This window comes from Motacilla alba, chromosome 1 (genome assembly GCF_015832195.1).
Source record: "Motacilla alba alba isolate MOTALB_02 chromosome 1, Motacilla_alba_V1.0_pri, whole genome shotgun sequence".
Taxonomy (NCBI): Eukaryota; Metazoa; Chordata; class Aves; order Passeriformes; family Motacillidae; genus Motacilla; species Motacilla alba.
In genome coordinates, this window is record NC_052016.1 from 104,949,091 (window position 1) to 104,973,229 (window position 24,139).

At 40.6% G+C, this 24,139-nt stretch overlaps 1 protein-coding gene across 5 annotated transcripts in view; it reads right to left on the reverse strand.

Annotated features, from left to right (window-relative positions):
- Positions 1 to 24,139, reverse strand: part of MID1 (midline 1) — a 244,380-nt gene that overhangs the window by 135,291 nt on the left and 84,950 nt on the right. The window contains exon 1 of one of the 5 annotated variants that reach the window (XM_038157682.1): positions 10,127 to 11,191. The exons of 3 other annotated variants lie outside the window; for them this stretch is intronic. The gene's annotated coding sequence lies outside the window, so the exon portion shown is untranslated. Of the gene's footprint in view, positions 1 to 5,222; positions 6,868 to 10,126; positions 11,192 to 24,139 lie in introns of those variants that run through there. One more of the 5 variants, XM_038157701.1, reaches the window with a different exon arrangement.

Here is a 24,139-nt window from a genome sequence, read left to right on the forward strand (position 1 = left end):
TCTTCCTAAAGCTAACTGTTCTACAATATTTAGAGGTATAACATCATAGAAACACGCAACAGAAAACAGCATGGAAATAGACAAATTAGACAAAATACATGATCTAATACCCCAGGATTTCTGGTCCAGAAAGACAGATGATGCTTGAGAAATAACTAAAGCCCTTTGTGAACAATCATGCAATAAGATGAACTTAAACACAAAAAATTTCGGGGCTTGATTTTGTTTTGTTAGGTTGGTCAGGAAGTCCCTCTTGGAAACTGAAAAGTAACTTTTATCAACTAAGCCATAATGTGAGCTTAAACAAAGATAAATGTAATGTTCTTTACTTGGAAAGAAGTAATCCCAAGCAGCAGCACAAGTTGGGGACTGATGGGCTGAAGAAGCAGCTCTGCTGAAAAGAACCTGGGGGCAGGGGCAGGCAGTGAGCTGACTGGGAGCCAGCAGTGTGTCCTGGCAGGGAAGGTGGTCAGCAGCCTCCTGGGCTGCTTCAGAAAGAGTGCAGTCAGTAACCCAAGAAATGTGGCTATTTCACTCTATTTACAAGGTCTCACCTGGAACACTGTGACCGCTTGTGGTCCCTCAGCTGCAGAACTTGAGAAGGGTCCAGCAGAGGCCACTGGCATTATTAGGGTGTTGTAGCACTTGACATATGAAGAAAGGTTGAAGGAAACAGGTTTACTCTGACTGGAGAACAGAAGCTTCAAAGGAGATCTAATCACACTACTTGAATATCTATAAAGTTAGTTGTGGAGGAAACAGAGCTACTCTCTAGACAACGATGCCTGATGACAGAAGAAGGCAATGGGCATAAAGTGCTGCAAGAGAAATTCTGTCTAGATTGAAGGAGAAAAAAAAATAAAGAAGATTGGAAGAGGCTGCCAGGAATGCAGTGGACTGTCATGCGCTGGAAATTCTCAATATTGTTTGAGGAAATTGCTGTAGCAACCTGTGCTGAAGAGAAGTTTGGGCCAGATTATCTCCAGAGTAGAGTGAGAACTTTCCATGAATCCCTGCACAGTCTTTCTAGTTAGTATTGTCTTGTCAGCCCACAATCATCATCTTCCTCATGCATGAGGCTTTTACTACTCTGGAGATACGTGATTTTTATTTCCAGTCATTGCTAATTCTTCATAAGCAGTTTAGTTCCATTTAAAAGAAGGAGGCACATGGGAGGCAATAGCAGACTCCTACCCTGACAATTTCTTTTGCAGTCAAGACATTCAAGGAGAGTTAAATTGCGGGAGGGTTTTTTAACCTTCAGTAATAAGGCTTAATTAGGGATCAAGAGCAAATGTTACAGCAAAGAAGAGGCAACTCTGAACACACATTCATACTGGGCTTTTGTTCCAATTAAGCTGGTGAACAAGGGATGTAAAGCATTTGTATCTGAAGTATGCTCAAAGAATTCAGATAGCTATTACAATTTTTAATTTTACATGAGCTGAGAATTCTGAGTAAGAGGAACCTTCTGAAGATTAGATGTATTTGTGCAGAAATGGTGAAGAAATGGTACAGGTTTTACCTAGCTGATTTTGACACTGAAAGGAAAAATCTCATGCTGAAACGCAGGAATAAATTTCTTATTATTCAAGAAAATAGGAATTTTTAAAAAATTGTAAAATAAAATTTAGGAAAGAAAGCCTGTTTTTTGCTTTCATACTACCATCTGATCTGTTCAGCATTTGTCACAAAATATGTATTTGAATAACTACAATAAAAGACTGTTTAGAACGGGGGATCCACCTGACCTTGCCAATAACACTGACTTCAGCAGAAGCAAAATCAGGCTTCAGAGCCACCCATTTTGGACCAAGAAATATTAAGAAGGGGCAACCTTGCCATACCCTACATTTGTTAAACACAGTAAGAGGCATAGCTGTGAGAAGATAGGTAAAGCTAAGGAACAGACGGAGCTTTCCTTTGCTAACATTTACCAAAATACTGTAACAGCAAAATTTTTTCCATTAGAGCAAAGAACTGTAACATCTAATTCCCTGGTTGTTCCCTGATGTACCACAACTTGAGCCCTGGCAAATGTCTTACAAGTCCAGATGGCAGCAGAGAGAAAAAACAACATGAACATAAATATGAAGGAAAGGGCTTGTGATTTTGATGAAGACCAAAAAAAACCACCTCATTTTCCCCAAGAGAAATACTGAGGACTTTGAATGAAACCTTACCGTTCAGGGAAGAATATGGTGTGGTTCCTTTAAGCCACTCTGTTTTACATAAGCATCTGGGTAAAGTTAAAAATGCAGGGTCTTAGCAATTAAAAACCTTTGCGGAAAAGGTGTGCATGGTTACATATGTTAGCACAGTTCAGTTATTTTATGTTCATGAACTTTACTGAGTTTTAAATACAAAGGGGACAAGATGCTTTTCAGAATTTGTAGCTATAATTTTGCTGTGACTAAATTTACTCCTTTTTGTTACACAGAGGACATATATGAAAGGAAAGATGGTTTCAGGAGGTTTTTGTTTTGTATCAGTTTTACCCAGATCTCTAGAATTAGCCTGAAGGATCTTTTTAGAGAGCAAGTAAATATATAAAATATTAGGACAACACTGCAATGCAAAAAGGATGTTAAATTGCTCATCCAAGGAGATGACATAACAAATACTGACATAATTTCCAAGCAGCAAAGCAAAACTAGGTCAAATCACATTGACCTATCTAACATAATAAGCCCTTTTTTTTCAGATTTTTACAATGTAGACTGTGTCTCCAGGCATTAATGTCCCCTGTTATCAATGTAAAGTGTTGTCACTCTGCTTTAATGTCTTATCACCATGTTGTGTTAATTAGACCAAAACAATACAGTGCACTTTTGAACTGCTTAAATCCCAGTTTGAAATCTCTGTCTAAACTATAATTCTGAGGTTTCCCAGTTAGAAATGAAGTCATTAGTCATCTACCTGTTTCAATAGGTGCTGGTGGGATATGGGAAATTTTGACCTGTATGGTTAAAACCTGGGCTTCCTAAGTTGTTGAAAACAAGGTTCATGTACCTGGCATCTCTCAATGAGGAAATGCATGCTAGTATCAACGGCATTTGATACAAGGCACAAGCAAAGAACACACAATCTCTTGAGTGTTGCATGGACAAACCTGGTCTGTGCTTGACAACGTGACCCTGCCCAAGAGCTTTGTCCACGTGCACTGCCCTGAGAGGAACAGTCCTTTTCCCTGCCCAGGGCAGCCTTCCCTTCCCCTATTCTTGTTGCTCCACCGCACATCAGATTTACGACACGCGTATTTTTCAGTGAGATTATTCACAGAGTTGTGTAGGCTTCTGCCTACAGCCTCTTGCAACTCCAACAAGAACAGAAACACAAGTAGTGAGAGAGATCTGTCTGTATCCCTGCATCCAGAGCTGAGGTGGAACCAGAGACTGGGCTGAGGGCTTGAGACCTCACTGCCCAGGGAGCTGGAGCTGGTTCCAATCGAGGAAAAAAGTGGAGGCGTAGGCAGACCTTGGTGGTCCACAAAGGAGAAGTTGTCAATAGAGTGCACATCTTCCATGTAAAATACATACAGGTTTTGCAATAAGGGCATAATATTAGGTGCAATCCAATGATAAATCCAAAATCCCTTCCAAAACTTTTGAAGCTTGCTTGGTGATGAAGAGTTCCCTGAAGCTGGGATGCTGGCTGTTTCCGTGATGGAGTGGCTAGATTTGACAACTCCAATTCTAAATATGAATGTATGAAATTCCTTCTTCCTTTTTTTTATTTCCATGTCTCCAATTGCCTCTCAGGAAGAGAATTCCCCAAACTAATACACAAAACAAGCTGAATTAAAATGAAAAATAAAAGAAAACCAACAAAAACCAAACCAAAAAAATCCTACCCCAAACCCCAAATCAAAACAAAACAAAAACCAAAAGGGATCATGATTCCATATGGGATAACTACTAAAAAGAAAAAATAATTTTACAACAATTTTATCATAAAATAATGATTTCTCAGTATTTTTGAAAGAAAACATCAGTCTCAGCTGGTGCCTAAAATAAAGGTTAAAAAAAAAGGGAGATCCCAGTGATGGCATGGAGGGGGAGCAAGGGTCTCATCTAAGCAAGCTGTCACTTCACCTGAGTCTGCAAATTGCATCAGCTTGCCAGAACCACAAAAGAGTCTGCCTTACCACTCTGGTGTGTGTCTGGGGAGGGGGATCTCTCTAAGCTCCTGCTGCAGCTGTTCAGTAATTAAATTCCTGCAGACCCAAAGAGATGAGTCAATGCCATTAGTCCTGGGCACCTGCTCCCACACTGGAGCCCCACAGGTGCATAGGCAGCACAGGACAGCCTGGGTGAAGAGTGATGGGAAGATGTTGTTGCCACCAAAGGCATGAGAAATATGTTTGCCTTCCTGACCCAAAATGTGCAGCAACTGTCATAGCATGTCACCAGCTCCTTTCTGGGGCCATAAAATGTTCCTCCATAAATATTTTCCTTAAAGACTATCACACTACAATAAAAAAATCCTATCAGCCCCATGGATCTCCTCATTTACTGTCCTTTTATTCCTTTTACAGGAATAAAACCCTGGAATTTCTTTTATTTGCTTTACTATCTTAAAATTGTTATTGCACCCTGTTATCTCAACACTTATTCAATCAACAAAGTTGATAAAACTTGTTGGGCCAAACAAACATTGCTGCTTTGCCAGCTTTGTTCTCCTCCCACATCCCCCGGGAAGATATAAATACTAATGATAAAAAAACATGACATGACAGCAAATGGGAAAGAATTTTAAAGAATTAAGAACTATTTTTACTGTTTAGAAAAGAGATCAAAATCAGCTTCCCACCCTTTACTGCTTTTCCCAGCTTTCAGACAGGCTGGATTCTGCACGGCAAGCCAGGGATCTCAGGGATATGCAGTAATTCCTTACAGCTTGCTAAAGCATTACAAGCTCTAAGCTGCAAGACTGTAATAAAGACTTTGAACCAAAAACAGGCTAAAGAATGAAATATCCTACGAAGTCTGAAATTCAGTTCAAACAAACTCCAACACACATCCAAAAGGCAATACAACTGCGTGTGAATGCTGGTCTGCTCCTTTCTCTCTGCTCAGTCTTCACCCACAGACAAATTAAACAGTTTCTCCAAATGCTGAAGCATTTTTTGAGCTTCAGCAGATTCCCTGAGCATTTACCGCCGCGAGCTCCTTGTTCCCAGCATTTCATTCTCCTTGAGCCCAGGCTCCAGGACCCCTTACCTCTCGTGCTACTCTGTGGAGGGATTCAGAGGTCTGACAACTTTTTGCAGTGCTCAGAAGCTGTTGAACCCCTCTGTGGCACTGCCTGCTTCCCTGTCCCTTGCCAGTGGGCAAGCCCTGAGACCAGGCAGCAGTGGGAAGCCGGCAGCCAGCACAGCAGAGGGCTGGGCAGGCCGGAGGGAGGGAGCTGGAGACAGACCTCATCAAAGGCAGGAGGCCTAGTGGGGATCATGGAGACAGAGATACACATCTAAATAATTCAGTTACTAATAAAAGCTTTAGGTTGGGCTCTGTTCAAGATGTGAAATGAAGCTGAATTTTGATGTATTTCAGGCTTCCATCAATGCAGAACGTGGTGTTACTTAATAACCTGACACTGAAAAACCAACATTATTTTAAAAGTGTTACACATAAAGTTAATGAGGAAAGTGGCTATGGATATGTATATTTACAACTTTAGGTTGAAATTCTATCATGGGAAGATTTTGAGAGCTTCAAGTCTGACCTCTACAGGTAGGCTGCTGAAATAGGAACAGGATCTTGGGATCGCAAATTGCACACAAAACTCTTACAAATCAGGGAAAGGTAATGGATCAGATGCACTACTTAACATCACATTATCATCAGTGCTTCTTGAAGCCGTATTTTAAAAACAAAACTATTTGTATCATCATCTACGGGAATTTGGCTCCTGCAAATGCTTCTTTTGCAAACTGCATAGACAGTGCAGCACCACAAGAAAAAGCACATCCAGCATGAATATTTTCACATTCAAAAGTGTAAATGGGTTATTCTCGGCTTTTTATTATGCCTCCCCCTTCCTCACCAATCTTCCACACGATCTACTCTCGCAGAGCTACAGAAACAAGCATCACTTTGAAACTGATAACATTCATTTGCATTTTGCAAAACTGATGTTTTTAAATGCCCTGATTGGTGCTACCTTTTGCTAATCAGAACCAACCACTCTAACAAACTACCCTTTGTCAGGGGAACCCATCCCCTCTGTTCCCACCAACCTACAGCACACGTTGCTATAGCTACCCTGCATGTCTATTTACCACACAAGTGATCAAAGGGAGCAGACAACACACATAGGCACACACAAAAATCCTCGCCAGGCTTCCTCCCCAGCAATGTCCAGCCACTAATTAACTGATACACTGCCAGCCTGCAGACTCTGTACACCTGTTTTCTTTATTCTGTACGGTACACACACAAAAAAAGGGCAGCGTTCTTAAAGATGCTCCTTCTTCCCTTACAGGCCAAACAAACAACAAAACATCCCAGGATGAACTCTATAAGACAAGGCAAAGGATTACAGAACTTCAGGATAAAAACACGACTTTTCTGCAGAAGAACGCTTTAGGAATTTTAAAAGGTATGCAAAAGAAAATAGGAAATAAGAAACACATGGTAAAAACTTAAACAGCTGAAAGGAAAGGGGGGGATTTTGAATTTTGCATATGTTTTGCACCGAAATTGTATACAGCCTTTGTTCACTTGGTGAATTATGTGCACACTAAAAGCCATATGACTGCAGACATGGTAAGTAATTGTAATGGTTTTATGTATCTTAGAAACACAGTTTTTCATTTTTAGGTAGCCTGTCAGTTAACAGTTGTTTAGTTGAACCTCTTTATGTGACAAAGGACTCAAGACTGCCTCGATCAAAGTCAATGGTACTTGAATAGGAAGAGGCCAAAATAAGGAGCTGCATTTTTTGTCAATGACACTCCTGAGCTACACTTCAGGGATATATTGTGGTTGAAAGGGAATGAAAATGAAGTATTAAAATTCATCAAACATTTGATTTTCTGTGAAGTAGGCTTAGGAAACAAAACAGAGCCCACAGTGCCCTCTCCAGTTCTGTGGCAAACTCTGGGAATCTGGCCTCATAACTGTGTCCAGCCTCACAAAAACTCCACCTTCATGAAGGCTAAACACAGTCTTTGAGAGTTTTAGGAGTTTCCATCACTTGCAAATTTCCTTACTTTATAAATAACAAACTGAACTCAGTACTCTGCAAAGAAAAAAAAAAAAAAAAAAAAAAAAAAAAAGTTACTTGCAAAGGCTTTTTTTTCTTGTCTGTTAATTCTTTTTTTTTTTTTTTTTGCAAGTATGTAAGATACCTTTAAAATTGCACTTCCGCTTCCTAACGTTAGTCTTACAGCACGCTAGCACACACAAATGGGTGCATTTCCTGTGGACGCCTAAACTTTTACATTGTGATCAGAATAGTTTCCCTGATAGGATAGAAATATTCCTTTTTCGTTGTTGGACCTTATTTGTAAGGTTATTCTATGAGACAGTGAGAAGACAGCTCTTGCTGAGGTTTTCAATGATCAGCTAAAAATGACTGCTTCTTTATATTCATTTAAAAATCTCAGCTCAGTATTTACACCAACCCCTGCGACCTGCTGGAGACTATTGGACTGTAGTAAAGTAGGTTGAATCTTCTCAACAGGCTGCATATTACATTTCTACAGTAATTCCTCCACTTCTGATGGGGAAATTAGTGCATTTTTCTTTCTATGTGCTATTGTTCAGTAGCTGTGGGTTGCCCTCGGGTCAGATCAGTCATCAGCATAGTACATGGTTTCGTTCCAGCACCTGCAGTACATTGCCATACGCCTTTATCCTTGATGGTTAACTCTGCAACACCAAATTGAGCTACATGTCCTATCAAGAGCCTCTCAAAGTGGGAGCACTCACTCCCAAAGCCTGTGAAGAGGAAGGAGTTAACCCACTCCCTCCCAGATGGTGCAAGGATGAGGAAAGGATCAACAAGGAAGCAACAGAACAGGTAGGGAGAGATGATTATAAGGCGGAAGAGAAGGCAAAAAAGAGCTCTGTGTTGCTCTGAATAGGAGGGCCATGGAAAAGCCACCATGGCTTAAGTTAAGCATTTACCTTTCCCTTAACAATTTCCAGCTAGAAGCAGGAATGAGTGCTCCAGCTTCACATGACTTGCCTGCTTCTAAGTGTCCGCTCGAATGGATTTCCTAAACGTTTTATACAGTTACTTCACAGCCCATCACAACCTCCATTTCCCACCAAAACACGAGTTCTGCTGGCAGGGGCTGACGCACACAGCAGCTCAGCACCACCTTGACCTGCGACTCCCTGGACTGCGTCCCTCGGGCCCCAGCAGTGCCCGCAGAATTTCCCTGCCAAACTGAAAATATCGATGCACGGCGAGCCAAGCGAAGGCAGAGAAAGGCTCCCGCAGGGCTCCCTCGGCACGGAGAGAGCGGCGGAGCCCCGGGGCAGGTGTTCAAACAAACCCCGGCCGCGGCTGCGGCGGGCGCGCCCCCGAGGAGCGCGGCGGGAGCGCGCACCGCCGCGACGGGACGGGCCGGGCCCGGCAAGAGCGAGCCCGCCCGTGCCTGCACCTCTCTTCGGGATGGAATGTCTCCCCCATCCCTCCTCCTCTTCTGGAGGGTACGTGTGTGCCTCAGCATTCCCCCTCCGCCCCCATTCTCTATTAGACTTGCTTGCCTTGCTCTTTTAACCCGCCACTTACGAATCTTCATTATCCCTGAAGCCTATTATTTGGGTAGAAATATTTCAGGAGAGTAAAGTGCACGTCTCACAGAGCATTTTACACTTTGTTATTGCCGTCCTGTAACATTTCTGCTTCTTTTGCACTCCTCGTTGGTAACCCTCTGTGCCTAAGTACCCTCTTGTGGTGATAATGATTTTTGATGACTGTGTGCATCCAGCTGACCAGCTTGGGTATATAAAATGCCCTTCATTGTGCTTTGCAAGGACAAGAATTCCTCTCTCTTTAAAGAGTTATAAAATGTGGTGATTTTGCTAGTGGGAGCAAGAAGTACCTTTCTTCTTCTATCACCTGCGTTTTTCTTCACCCTTCTTCACCTCCTGTAACTTACAGAAAACTGGCAAGGAAGCTGAGATTTCCCACCCTGGTTTCAGAAAGCGAGTGTAAAACAAATGTTCCATTTGCACTACAGGTGCAAAATCCTCACACATGCAGTTCCTGGGGACATGTACTATAAAAATCCCCCTGAGAACTGAAGGAATGACACCCACACAGAAAACCTAGATAACTTCTAATTACCTCTTATTTACCTATTGCCTACCCAAAAATAACATATTATGAGCAAGTTTAGGAAGTGGACTGGCTTTTTAAACTGGGACAGATCTTTGATTCAGTCTTAAGATACAGCCAGTTGTTCTTCCTCCCACAAGGCTCTTGTAAGTGTACATTGTTGCTGTAAAACTATGAAAAACAGGAATCAAAAACACTTTGTCACTGTGCTTTATAACTTTGAGAATGAAAATAAAAGCTCCTTTTGTCTCCTCAGGTGAATAGAAGTCTTAAAAAAAAAACCCTAATTTGAATAATCTTAGAAAAAAATCCCTAGAAAACCCATCTCAAAGTACTTTTGTGAAGCTGCAAGACAGCTTGAAACTACTACGTTTTAAAACAATCAGAAGATTAAAGCCCTGGCAGGCAAGGAACTCATGCAGAGCTGTTTAATAAATTATCCTTGGGCTGAATTATTGGCATATTTAGGCTTATAACACAGCAAGTTCTTTCCTTTCGCATGTCACAAGCAGGGCTGCGAGACAGCCTCCACAATGCGCTTCAACCATGGCAAACTGGAATTGATTTGCAGAGCTCGCAAACCGCTTCCACGCTCCCTACGAGTCCAAAGCGCACCGTGACTTGCAGGGCATCCCCGCTACCGGGAGAATCGGGGAGGCAGGGATGCCTCCCCCAGGGAGGTTGTGGTGGAGGGAAGAATTCCCCCCCTCCCCCCGCCCCGGAAACTTACAATTCTAAGAAGAAAATAAAGAGGGGTGGGGGGAAAGCAGCGGGCAGGGCAGGGGTTGGGAGCAGTAGTAGCCGGAGCCGGCGGGCAGTGGCTCCTTACCTGCCTCATGGTGAGATTCCCATCATCCATCCAGCCGGCCAGGGGCTGCTCACTCCGCGCTGCTGCCGGCAGGGCACAAATCCATCAAGTTTCCCACCGTAAGCAAGTTTCCCTCCCTCCTCTTTCCTGTCTATTTTTTATCCCCCCACCCTTTTTATTCTTGGCTAGCGGGGGGAGCCCTAAGACAATGTCAAGTTTCCCAACCTTCTTTGCCCAGCCTATGAAAAGTCGGCAACGGGGAGGCAACTGTCCGCCGGGCTCTGATTTCAAACCCAGCCCAGGGATGGAGCAGTTGGCTGTGGAATTGCCTCGCCAATCAGGGGGAAGGGGAGGGCGGCAGAGCACATAAAGGCTGCTGCCTACACGCGGATTAGGAAAGCTTTCAAGGATTTTAAAGACTGAAAGCAGCTGGAAACAGTGTCTAGGGCTACAAAGAGGAAAGTCAATTTGCGGCGTAAGAGATTATTCCCATTCTCATGTAACTGCTCCGGGTCTGCTCGAAGCTTAGCAGACTCCCAGGACTTTCGGCAAGGATATTTAAATGCCCAGTTGAAGTTACTGCAACATCAGAGTGATGCAGGAACGCTCGACAGCCGCCCGGTAAAGTGGCAATATCCCGTCTTCAGAAGCAGCGATTTCCTCATGTCAGATTAAAAGGAAAATTACATAATGACAAAAGCAGGAAGTAAAATTCCCTTTGCCATTTACATTAAGGGCAAGTGCCTGTCTGTTGGAAGGAACAAAAATATATGTGTAGGTCCGTAGGCTATGGAAATGTTTTGTTGCAAAGTTTTATTAGTTTCAGTGGCAAACGTTTAATCATCCCCAGCCTCAGTTCATTGTCTGCTTTCCCTTCTTTAGGGAGGGTGGTTTCCTCATTCCTGCAGCTGAGTTTTTCATGCAATATATCCCTGGACTCGAAATGCAACTTCAAAGAAGAAAAAAAAAAGTGTTTTGTTTTGTTTAGTTTTTTTTACGAGATCAGCTGCTATCTGCTGCCCCTCGGTGGCTTTCATTAAAATAAACAAAGAAAAGACAAAATCAAAAATCTCAAATCTGAAGTGCCATTGCTGTTTGAGTTACACCTTTCATAGAATTATAGATTTGTTTGGGTTGGAAGGGACCTTGAAGAAAATTTAGTTCCAAAGTTCTTGAGTTTAAAAAAAAAACAAAACAAAAAAACCCCAAAAACCCAAATTGATACTAGCCAATCTTCTCCAAAGTGGAGAAGGCTTCTAACTTAATATCAGCTCAGAAGCCTATTAGTCATTCTGTTCCGCTCTTGATGGAAATCTGTCTTTTGATCTTAGGGAACAATCAGGCAAATCTGATGCCTGAAGTAAAGTCCCAATATCGTGAATTTGCTTCTGCAATGGCTTTATCTATCAATGAAAAAAATAGTCACTGTCCATAAAAACCCTTAGCAGTTCCAGTAATCTTATTGAATTGAGTTACAGAAAAAAAGTTACAATGATATGTATCCAGGATTTTAATTAAAAGCTTCCAAAAATAGATTTCCTTTTAACTTCTAAGCTCCAGCAGTGGGTATGTCACAGGGAAAGAATTAAAAGATCTGAAATATCTACTTATTTGTTTTTCCATTTAAAGACAATAATGATTTTTCTCACAACTGCTACAAATAAAGGAGCTTGCATAATACTAGCACTGTCTAGATCAGAAGCATGGCATGGGTGGAGAGAAAACTTGACTGAAACCACTACTGGAATTTATCTAGGTCCAACTTTCTTCTTGCCTCGTCTGTGTCCTCAGGGGAAAGGATCCAATTATATGTTTTTATGTCCAACACCAACCATCTCCAGGGATCAATATAACAGCTGCATAAGGGTAAGACCAACCATTCTTTGTAGCCAATGTGGAGACAAGTGAGTGATGCCCTAGTGATGGTCTAATACTGCCAACTTGCACAACAGCTTGAAGCAGCTGCAAGGCAGAGTGAGGTGCATTAAGAGCACTTAACAGGAATGCTTGTCCTCTCTTCCCCAAGCATAGCTTGGGGGACACGTGTCACTTGAAGTGAGTATGTGGTATGTGAAGACCTTTCACTACTTTAAATCTGGGAGAATGCTCTCCAGGCTGCATTCAAAGGAAACATAAATGTACTTTTTCAAAGTAATTAGAACATTAGGGGTAAACTACCCGGGTGAAGAGGATGTAGCAAAAAGTTCAAAACTTACAAAATTAGTAAGGATTATAAAAGATTCACACAAAACCCCTATTTTTGATTTCAGGGTTTTAAGAAGGGGATTATTAGGACAGCTTCAGAGTTTCACATGAGAACAAAGCAAAAGTTTCTGTGAGAACTCAAACATTATAAAGATAAAACAATTACATAACTTTTCTGTTAAGTGCAGACACCTTTTCTCATACAACATGCACAACTTACAGAACTGGATGGGTACTGCATTTTCCTGAAAACCCAGCAGAATGTGGCATCAAAAATGAGTGAATTGTATAGGATGAAAACTGATTCCTAGTATTAGTAAAAAATGAAACCATTAAAATTTATGACCTATGTTCAGGGTGGGGTGTGGGCTACTTTTTTTAAATCCAGAGTCACAGAGCACCTATTCTATTTGTGCCATTCACTTTCCATCTTTGAGGAATGTACTTTGTGATCATCCAACACTCAGTTGCTGGAGTTTTTTGGTGTAGTACAGTTTTTGTAGTCCAGATCAAGATAAGTCTGCATCAGCTGCAGAGGATGAAGTGGTATTATTACACACAGTGGATTCAGAAAACTAGGTCCTGCTCTTTACTTCCTAGAGTATTCTGAGTGACACGAGAGGAAAAGAGAGGATCTATATCTGAAGTGGTTTGAGGGTAGTCAGCATCCAAAGACACAGATAAACAGCTGGATATGAGGAAAAGGAATTGCTGTCTGGGATGCAAGAAGACAGGTGCTGGTTTTTACACCTTCCTCTGAAAATCAGATTTCCTATCTATAACCCAAGTGTATGTGTGGGCATGAGAAAGCCCTGTGGTGTTTGGGGAAGTGAAAGGAGATTCTACCCCTGACAGAGGAAACTTTTACAGTCTGTTCAGTGGAACCAGTGGAGGTAAGAGCAGCCAGAAGAGTTGATGCCAGGTGTAAATTCAGACATCACTGGGAGCAAAGACCGGTATAAGCCAGACCAAAGTCATGGTAGGGACTGCAGTAGTTTTAAAGGATTCTTATTGAATTAATCCAAGTTGAAAGTAAAATGGTTTGGTGGCTACAAGCGCACCAAACCACATTGACAGTTTTATGTTATGTGAACACTGGTTATCAGCAGTAATGGTCACATATTCCTCTTATCAAACCCCTTGGCGTTATGAGTGACACCAGCAGACACACAAATACCAAAGTAGCTCTGACCTTGCTGCTCACTGTGGATGCCTGCCACAGTCCTTATCACACACCAAGCACCTCCCAGACTCAAAGGGCAGACACACAAGCCCTCCCTCCAGCCTCATCACTCAAGCATTATGTTGCCCCCTTCACTAAAGCAAATCAAGGTAGGATAACTTTAGCTGGGCTTCCATTATTGGTAGCATTGATCAGGAAGATCTTCAGCATGGTTCATGCTGTTCTGCTGTTGACTTGGTAAAAGTAGTCAGCAGGCATTTGTGAGAACTCAGGCTCTTGGGTTCTAACTAAAAGTCCTGCCTCCTTTTGCTACGTAAGACAAAGATGTTATGTTAGAATGTGTTATGATCCAGTCTGTGTAGTCAGAAAGCTTTGAGAGTTCCTATAAATGTGCAGAAAACCTCACCACTGTAATACCAGTTAGAAATTTTACAAATTTTACATTATGTAAAAATATCACACATTTTTACAAAAACATAGTAAATTAGGTGTTGAGTGCTCTTTGTCAGCACATCAGCTATTTCTTAAAATGTTCATCTAAATTTAGTGGGATGAGGCTTAGTTCAGTGCTTATCAATGCAGTGTGCAGTTTTGAAGGTTTTAAGTTGTGACAAGGCAAAGACAAAAATCTTCATACCAAAAATTTACCATTGTTTCAGAATCTGAAACTTTGGCTCACTGATTTTTTAAACTAAACCTTCCATATCTACTTTGATTGTTTCTAATAAATTACCAAACACAGGAATTATTTTGAACTGGGATCAAATGCAAAACAGCCTGATGTGGGATCAGTCAGTTGCTGGTGTAATACAGTTTACGTAGTCCAGACCAAGATAAGTTTGCATCAGCTGCAGGGGGAGCACAGAACAGGAAGTGGCAAAAATTACTTTCTCTCATTAGCTGAATTCCAGCTGCCATGGAAATCCTCCTGGGCCCAGAGAATTTAATATACGCTAAAGACAGAGAACCACTCCATTTCTTTTACTGAGCTGTGCCAAACAAAGACAGACCAGACCCTGGGATCTGATTATATGGTAGGAGTGATAGAGTTGCAGCAGAGAAATATATGACCCTGCATATAGGTTATAAAGAAACAACCCTACTTTATATTGGCTTTAATTTGCAATATAGACAACTAGTAGAGACATGCTTTTCAGAATAAGACAAGCAGCTAGACTGCTGCACTTTGAGAGAAAAATGTAATATTCACACCCAAAATATTGGCATTGAAATTAATTTTAAATCATTTTTATAGTCCCTCCCTTGGCAGTTTTAAATTGGCACCTGCAGGAAGAGCAGGATGTCCAGAATACAAAATACTTCATAATAATCCCATATAACACTAGAATACTTAACTCAAAGCAACACTGGCATGTAAAAATAACCTCCAGAAGAACTGGCACAAAATATGAAGTTGTAAGATGAAGACTAATTTATGAGAAGACTGTATAAAAAAAAAGAGGAAAAATGCTGAAATACCCCAAATATTAAGAACTGTTCTCAAGATGTGAATATTATCATGCAATGATTTCAAATGATATAGTTAACATTTGTGAATGTAAGACTGTACAGGGCTTGGATCTCACAAAGCAGTACTTGGCTTCTTTTATAAACATTGCTGCAGTGAATGCAATGAAGACAAGCTGACTCTGCTGGCAGAATGTCTGAATCATGGCATCTAAATGCACACACATTTTCTGACAGAATTTCAAAACTAGGACCAGCAGTGTCACTGTCCTTATATGTGCACATACCCAGTGTGGCTGAAAGCCACAGTGCACAAAGGTGTCCTTAAGCTGGATCGTTGGGGAATTCATTGCCTTTCAAGACTCAGCCTTTTGGAAGGGTATCAGTAAAACAGGCAGATGTGGGGATGATCAGGGCATCCTTCAGTCCTCTTGGTGGAGCAAACCTTAGAACACCATTCACCCTTTACGGAATCACTCTGATCTCACTTTGGACTGCACCAGCTGCAGGCAAGAGAGAAGGGAAGATATCTTCAGGACAGCTTCTTTCTCCATAACTTATGCAACCTATGTAATCCTGAGCTCAAACAGACAAAAAGGTGGTTAAACAATTATCCATCTGCTCTTGTCTTAGGACTACACTGACTAGACATTTTGATTAAGGCTTTTTAATCAAAAGAATAATATCTGCTGGATTTCATTTTACTATATCTGCTATGAGGCAGATACTTGATCTGCTAGCCTGAACAAGCTGGTGCACAGTCATGTGTAATAAATTAGTGATCAGAAGACTCTGATAGTTATTCTAAATTTCTATGGAAGTATAGTAAGCTAAAAAAAACTAACAAAGAAGGATGCTACAAGGGTTCAGAATTTCTAAAACATCTGTTCTCTAGTATATGTAAGTGCTGAATTAAATGGAAATCATAATTAGTTTACCACTTTTTTTCCATTTGATTACCTGGGATTTTACAATTAGTTGTTACTTCAGTGATAATTATACTTCATTACTCTTAGAGGTAGTAGATAATAGTTAAATTACTGCATTTTTTTTAATATCCCAGTCCTTAGAAGCCTCCATTAAATTTTAAAGTAAGAAGTCAGGAATTGCCTTATGTATCTGTGACCTCTATTAGCATAGTAAAAAGAGAATAACTTTATTCCATTGCATTTTGTACCAACTGCTTATTTAGTGACCAATTGCAAAAGACAGTCATGAAGTGATTCAAGATAAGCAAACAAAGATTTGGCCAAACAGCAGAAGCTATAATAAACGTGCCTTCATCAGTTAAACATCCAACAGTACCTGTCAAAATCAATACTATTCTCCTATTCCAGGAGATATATCCAACATATGATCACACAGGTTGGAGGGAGAACATCTGGCCACAATTTCACTTAAAACCTAAACTGATAAATTGTCACTTGAAGCAAACAGACATCTACTCAAGTCCCCATTATCTGTGTGTTAGCTGAGATCATCAAACCATGCAAATCCTTCCTTTCAAAACAACAGCCCCTAAACCACAGGTTTAGAAAAAAAAAACATGTAACACTCACAATTCAGCCACTCTGCTCTAAAACAGTTTTTCTTCAACCTGCATAAAACAGGTTCAGCATATCCTATGCCATGCACCAGTGTGTCAGAAGTGAGAAACTCTCAGCACTGTCAAGACTATGCCATGTCCAGGAAGAATTAGAGAGAGAGATTGACTTTGTGTTGCAAAACTTTCCAAAACAGAAGAAATGCTGGCGTTTCAACATCTTGTCAAAATCTCACCTGGGACAAGGCATTAACAGGAAAAACTGGGATATTTCTGCATAATTTTTAATTCCTCATATTTCTTGTTCTCAGAAAACATTTGATATTTCAATGTCCTGTTGTATTTCCCTGCAGTGACACTACATAGTTTTGGTCATACAGAGGTAAAAAAATAGCTCCAGTATCTCTTTAAAAATCCCAGGATTTTGCCACTGAAGGGACAACCAACCAATATTTTGCTGACCTCAAATCAGTATTTCAGCTAAGATCAATGGAGCCAAAGTTGTGTAAAAGCTGAAGTCAAACTAAAGTATTGTTATTTCATTTTTCTAGTAATGAAAGTTTGCCAGCAGTCTGCACTATCTCATGAAACTTAATTTCTTTTAATAAGAAGATTACTTTTTGCAGTTGAAATTCCTGAGAATATTTTTGTAGAGAATTCTCACTTTTCTCATTTTTCCAGTGTCCTGGCTGCCCATGCCAGCCCCCTGCCCCATGGGAAAAGGACTTCTGTGAAAAAGGCAGCCTGTTGGAATGGGGGGTACTAAAGTTACCTGTCAGCTATGCAGCAAGGGGGTCAGATGGAAAACTTGTGAAGTGACGTGGTTCAGAATCATATCTTAAACACTGGAAATATGAACTGCAGCCTGAAAATTACTTGTGCCTGGGGCACAAGGTGTTTCATCTCCTTCACTGGAATTCCCAGACTGAGTATTCAAGCTGTCTTTATAGTGCTGAGGATAATAAAGGAGAGAATAAATCTATAAATGCTAAAACATCTTTGAACATTGCTGTAATCAGGACAGCACAGTCTCTGCCATAAGCAGGCATGAAAGACACAAGAAGACTAATCTTTGTAGATGTAACTGCAAGTTTCTGGGCTAACTCAAAATATTTAGAATGCAAAAGCATGTATTAACCAGACAACACAACAATCAGACTACTGAATTTATTTCTAGAAAAGTGTGTGTGTCTGTGTATGTGTGGGCATGTAGACATCCATGAATGTGTAGAGAAATATGTTCAAATTCTTCAAGAAAAATTCAAGGTATATGCTTGGACTTTCTCAGTGAAAAAGAACTTAGTCTTAAGGTGCTCTTCCCTACAACTGAACAAAGTATTTCCCTACTCAGGATACCAGTGGATCGCAGTATTGGTGGTGAGATGAGGTTGTAGGGGGTGGTCTGGGGAATGACAGCAAAATCCCTAACCCAAATCCCAAATCCTTAAAGTCTGGCCAGGAAAACTACTTTATACAACTGAGAATTTGCTAACATATGTGACTCATGATTCTACTCACAAGCTTCTGAAGTTCACTGGGGTTACCATCAAGGTCAGATTACCTATGAAATATCAGATTACTACACCTTCCCACTGCTTCAGAGAAACCCTTGGTACTGACCATGTAATGTATTTATGTGGGAAGGTTAACACCAAACCCATCACATTCCTCTAATTTCAAATGAGAAAAACAGGCAAAGAATTTAGAAGAAAAGCAAAAGAACCTTCTCATGAGAGGATTTTAAAATAAGCAATTCAAGGATGTGGGCAGATATCACGAAGCATTAGTCACAGAAGTTAAGTTGGAGACAGTTTCAGAAAGTCTTTGCTTATCACATTAATGTTTTTTCTCATCAGGAGCATTGCTTAAAACCAGCTAAGGAGGGTTTCAAAATGGTGTGTTTATAAACAGGCTCGCTGGGACTGCCATGGGGGGACTGCCCTGGTTGGGTCCCATGCTTCTATCTGTATTTAGTAGCCCTTTTTTAACTTTTAAACCATTTTCAGATGGAACTTTTATGAGTCCCTGTACCTCATTCGTTTTACTTACAGGAATATATAGTGTAGGTTTGCCAGTCTCCAAAATAATTTTTACTTTCTTTAGCTCACATTTCCAGAGGTGTCACCTATTCAGTCCTCCCTTTTTGTTAAACAGCACTGGCAATAAAAGACAATGACTGCTAAGATAATGGGCTTCTCCAGGTTCCAAGCAAACCACTTTTATAATCTGAATCTTTGATTCTCATTTTATAAGATGGCCTTATAAAAAAAATAAAATTAAAAAAGCAGACTGGTCAATGAAAATTAGGTTTTCATAGTTGGTGATGAACATTTTCATAAAGATACTCAAAAAATCTAAAGTGACCTAGAAAATCCAATTCAGGTAAGACTCATGGAAAGTGAAGCCCAGCTAAGAAATAAAATGCTTACTATTAGGCATTAATTTTTGCATCTCTTATTTTCACAGGTTATTATTAGTTTGCATTTATCACTTCAATGCTGAAATTGGCAGATATTGTCCAGAGTCTGACTTTGTAAATACACACACGCTTATTTGCAGGGAGACTCAGCCATTATAACCCCTGCCTGCAACACATTCTCCAACATCATTATTTTACGCCAACAGCAGGGTAAAAAACCCCACAGAAGTAGCTGCTAATGCACATCAGCCCAGTGATGAAGGTTAATGCATGCCTTCTAAACTATTTCATGCAGATTTTGATCCCTAGGGCCACACTGTCACATATGCTCATACTCTCTCTTCTTGTTCAGACATCTCCCTTAGCTGTAATTTTGCTGTAATTCACTATGAAACTGCAATGATATGCAAAGGTCCTAACACGCATTTCATAAAGCCTTTTCCACATCTCTTGGGCACAAAGAAGGTCCTTTATCTCAATGGGAATGCACAGTGATGTCCTGCATACCCTGTCATCATCAGCAATCCAAGCTTTTTGGTGCTCTCACTTTCCCACCTATCACCTGAAATTAACAACTAATAACTTGATACTCTATGATGCTGCAGAGCAAAATGAGACAGGAAGACCCCTCAGCATGTACAGAAGAGTTAGGCTGAGTTGTGCTGTCACGTTGCTCAATTACCAAATCACTTGGCAACAACTGATTTTGCTTTCCTCCTCCTGCATGTCTCTTCAGAGTGGAAGCACATGTAGACTGTGTACTGCACTTCGCACTGAAGTGAGAGAGAAAAAAAATACTAAGGATGCAAAAATGAAAGATTCTCATGTTTTAAATACAATTTCCATATTTCTTTTATCACAGGAACTCGTAATTCACTGGGACTACCTGCTTCTCTAAGTATTTAATTGTGTGGAAAAACATAGTACACCACAAAAAAAGGACAAAGCACAGAGTCCTTTAGGAAAAGGTGATGAAACTTAAGCAGGGGAGCTCTCCAGGCCATCCCAGCATCCTGAGCCCTAAAGGCTGTGGGGCACAGAAATAACTCACAGAAAATTTCACCTGCCATATCCTCAGTTTAGACCTTAGAAGTGTAAAGCTCTGACCACTTGCAGCTTCAAAGCTGAAAAAGAAGGGAGACCATCTGAAATGTAACATCTGAAACAAGAGAAGCTGTTTCTACAGTCAGAAAAATCATGATTGTTACAGCTTTATGGCATCTGAAAACCTGCAAATAAAGCACATGGCACAACTCACAGTCTTTTTAGACTAATAACTGCTGCAAGGAGGAGATCTGTAGTTACCTTATTTTGGGTGTCTTCCTGTGAGTTCTCATGTTAAATCTTTTTGGGAAACTTTTCCCTTTATGTAGGCTTTGTTTGTCCACCACAAACCACTAAAACTTTCGGCAAACTTAACTCAGAGTGGTTATGACAGGCATGCTGTAGGTGAGCAGTGATGTGTGTCCACCACCCTGCTCCCTCCAGTGACTTCTTGAACCCATTAATCTTTTGCTTTTGCTAAATCAAACTGATATATAAAAATAAAGTAGAAGGGCAAGGAGAAATCAAAAAGTAGACAGGTGATCTTGAGTCTCAAGCGTTTTTATGCATTTGTCTTTCACTGTGGCCATTTCCAAGAGCTAATATTATCAGCATTTTACAAATATTAGCAGGGCACTTGATGCACATTTCGTGGAGATGTTGCAGTGTCTCAAACAGGTGATAAGGGGTTGCTATGGTTACAATATTCTCTTAAGCTGAATACTTAATAGGTTCACAAAATACATATTCTTACTTGTTATTTAAAATATTAGTTGCTGAACAGGCATTTGCTTATGCACTCCTTTCATTTTTTCATGGACTTTCCACTCCTTATCTATCAAATACAGTGGATTTTGATACTGTTTAGAGAAAGGAGAGGTCACTAACCATTTTCCTTCTTCAGAAAAGGGGACAAGTTAGGTAGCTCATTATCTAGACTGTTTATAATTAAGTCCAAAAATAACTGCTCCACTGTACTGGAATTGTGAGAACCTTTATTTCAGAGGATTTAATGAGTCATGGAAACACTTTTAAAAGTCTGCACTAAACAAAGAACGAAACATTAGCATGGCAATAGACCATATAGCTTTTAATGGTCTGAACTCTTTGTCTCACATTCGGACACAGACCCGGGATTGTCCCATCACCAACATTTCATCCAGTGTTTCTTTCAGATGGGTTCCTTTTTGCCAGTGCATCTGAAGGCGATATTTTTGAAGCCCATTATCAGGTATGCAAATTGGGGGGAAAATGTGTCACATCACATCACGACCGTTTACCAAGATATTACTAATGGGCAAATGCTTTCATGCACTGCCTACTTAGAGGGCCAGGTTGAATGGAGTTACTGTAAAGGCACCAAATTTCAAAATTTTATACTTGTTTGTACTCTTCATGATGCAACTAAAGGGAAGTTTTAACACATTAACTTACTTTAATTTGACTTCCTAATTTGGTTTATTGTGATGTGATACATAAAATGTAAATAAACATAAGGTTTCCTAATTTTTATTATCACCAAAACACTAATGTTTTGACTTTCCTTGGGTCACTGTGATCATTATGTACCTGCTACCTTATTTTGAAAATTTCCAATCACATCTGATACAGTCACAGGATGGAACCCTGCTATTATGAAACTCAAATTTTAAAAAATGGCACAATTTTTACTGAGGGAAATATGAGTAGGACTACATGCATATGCAACTGATAACCTGACTGTGGTCAAGGAAAACAACAAGAATCTTCCAAACTTGGCTAATAACTTAGTTGGATATATTTGAACACCTGTTACTATAATAGTGTTTGTAATCAGTTCAGTTTGGAGTAAGATTGAGCAAGAGCAAATGTGCTTGCAACTTCCAGATCTGCTTTTACAGCTTGTATCCAAAGAGATTTCTGGGAAATGAATTAATATCTTGCAGTCTGAGGCAGCAAATTTTTATAGCAGGTCTGAGCAACAGGGTAGGAATTCATGGAAGATAATATATTGAGCAGATCTAAGTACTAAATAGACACTTTCCTTATGTATTTTGAAGTGCAGAATGTTGCATATTTCTAGAACGAAAAATTGACATAACATGTTGTACTTGCAAGGTGTTACCATGTTAACAACTAGAGAACCTTCTGTTAAAACTATTAATATGTGGCTTATCACTTCATAAAAGCTTTAAGTCACAATGCAACAACAATAAGCACATGTGGTACATATGAAGCCAGTCTGCAAATACAATAATAAGCATTCAGCAAGAGGCATTTTTGTACTGCAGTTAGCTGAGTTAAAATTGTCATGCTTGTTCCACAATCACCACTTTTGTTACCTACAAAATAAACCCACCTATATTCACTCTGTATTTGGGCTCCTTTCTGAAGTGCAAGAAAGGCTTTTGTTGCCTCCTTGTTCTTCAGCATACACCAAACCTGACTTGGGAAGTTTGAAGGAGATGGTGAAGCCATCTGCCAGAAGGCTTAGCAATTTCAATGAAATCTGTTGCCAAACCTGCAGCTGACCCTCTGTTTACCAAGACAGACATTATCTATCATAATGATTCTGTCACTGGTGTCAGTATTTGGGTAGTTGTGGCATTTACAGGGTAAGTGCAGGAAGAGCAAGCACGCAGAACTAGATGGGGTCATAAATTATGAGACTGATAGATGGGAAGAGGAAAAACTACAAGAATTTAATGTAAATCATAGAATCATCTAAGTTGGAAAATGCTTTTAAGACCGAGTCCAGCTATTAACACAACACAACCAAACCCACCACTAAACCAGGTCCCTGCACAGGGAAGGCGTCTACGTGCGCTTTTAAACATCCCCAGGGATGGTGACTCCATCCCTTCCCTGATCCAACGCTTGAGAACCCGCACACCTGTGTTAAAACGGAGCAACGAGCTCATGAACACCGAGCTGGTGCACGCACCCAGAGTGGGAAGCGGGCCCGGGATAGCCCCGGGATAGCCCCGGGACAGCCCCGGGACAGCCCTGGGACAGCCCCGGGACAGCCCCGGCGTTCGCCGCCGCCGCCTCCGCCGCGCCCTCTCCGCCCGCCCGGCTGGGCGCATCCCGCACCGCTCCCGCATCCAGCGGCTCAGAAAGGAGCGGGAACCTTTCTGCGAGGCATATGTGACACCAGTTTCTTGTAGAAACTGCGCAAGCTTTCTATTTGCAGGGAAAATCGGAACAATTTTTGGTTACTTCTCAGCTGAGCTTTAGATCCGACCTTAGCAACCATAAAATACATTTTTAAAGCCCATATATAGCAGGCAGTTCTTTCATTTTTAACACTGTAAGAGCCACTTCTTCCTAAGATGACATGAACTCCACTTCTAAACTTTTCTGATGCTAAAGCTGATTTCTCCACACAAAGAGAAGACAGCTTAGGTTCAACCCAGCAGCTACTTTTCACCTAGCTTTAATGGCTGTGGAGGAAACACACTGTTGCTGCATTCCAGGAATTGCATTTTATGCCCCAGCATTGTCATATCCGTGAAGTCTCTGTGTTGTAATTCCTCTGTACTTAAGAGTCTTGAAAGGCCACAAGTTTGCATATTTGAAATTTGTGATATATTTTTTTCCCAGCATATGCCTACCCCCTTGGGACACAAGAGTTTTTGTTAAGGACCAGCTTTCTGCTTGCAAAAATAATATTAAATCACTGAAATCTGACCATTAATGCAGAGTGTGTTCCACACTAGCCTGCAGCAACAAAACATCCTGACAGTCAGCATAAGGGGACATAAAAACACCAGCAAGTGAATCTTGGTGATAACTCAAACTATTCACTCCTAGTATATGGATATCAAGCCATCTTGCTCATTTTCATATTCCTTCTATCTTTCCTAATTTAATATGTACATTTTTCTTTCCCCTCAAAAGAGGAGCAGTAAACACAAACACTGAATTTTTGTATCAAAAAAACAAGTTTTGAATGTCATGTCCAGACAGGTGAGAAATGTGTTCAATACCAGGGCAGCTATCATATAAAATGACTCTGTGGAAACAATATTATTCCACTAATTATTACATCCTACAAGATCCATGCTAAAATCAGGTCTCCTCATAATTAAACAAACTTTTATCCCCACCGCACTCACAGATTTCTGTTGCTCATTTCTTCCTAGATACAGAAATAGTAAATATTATGAAATTTTTGCATATATCCCCCTATTT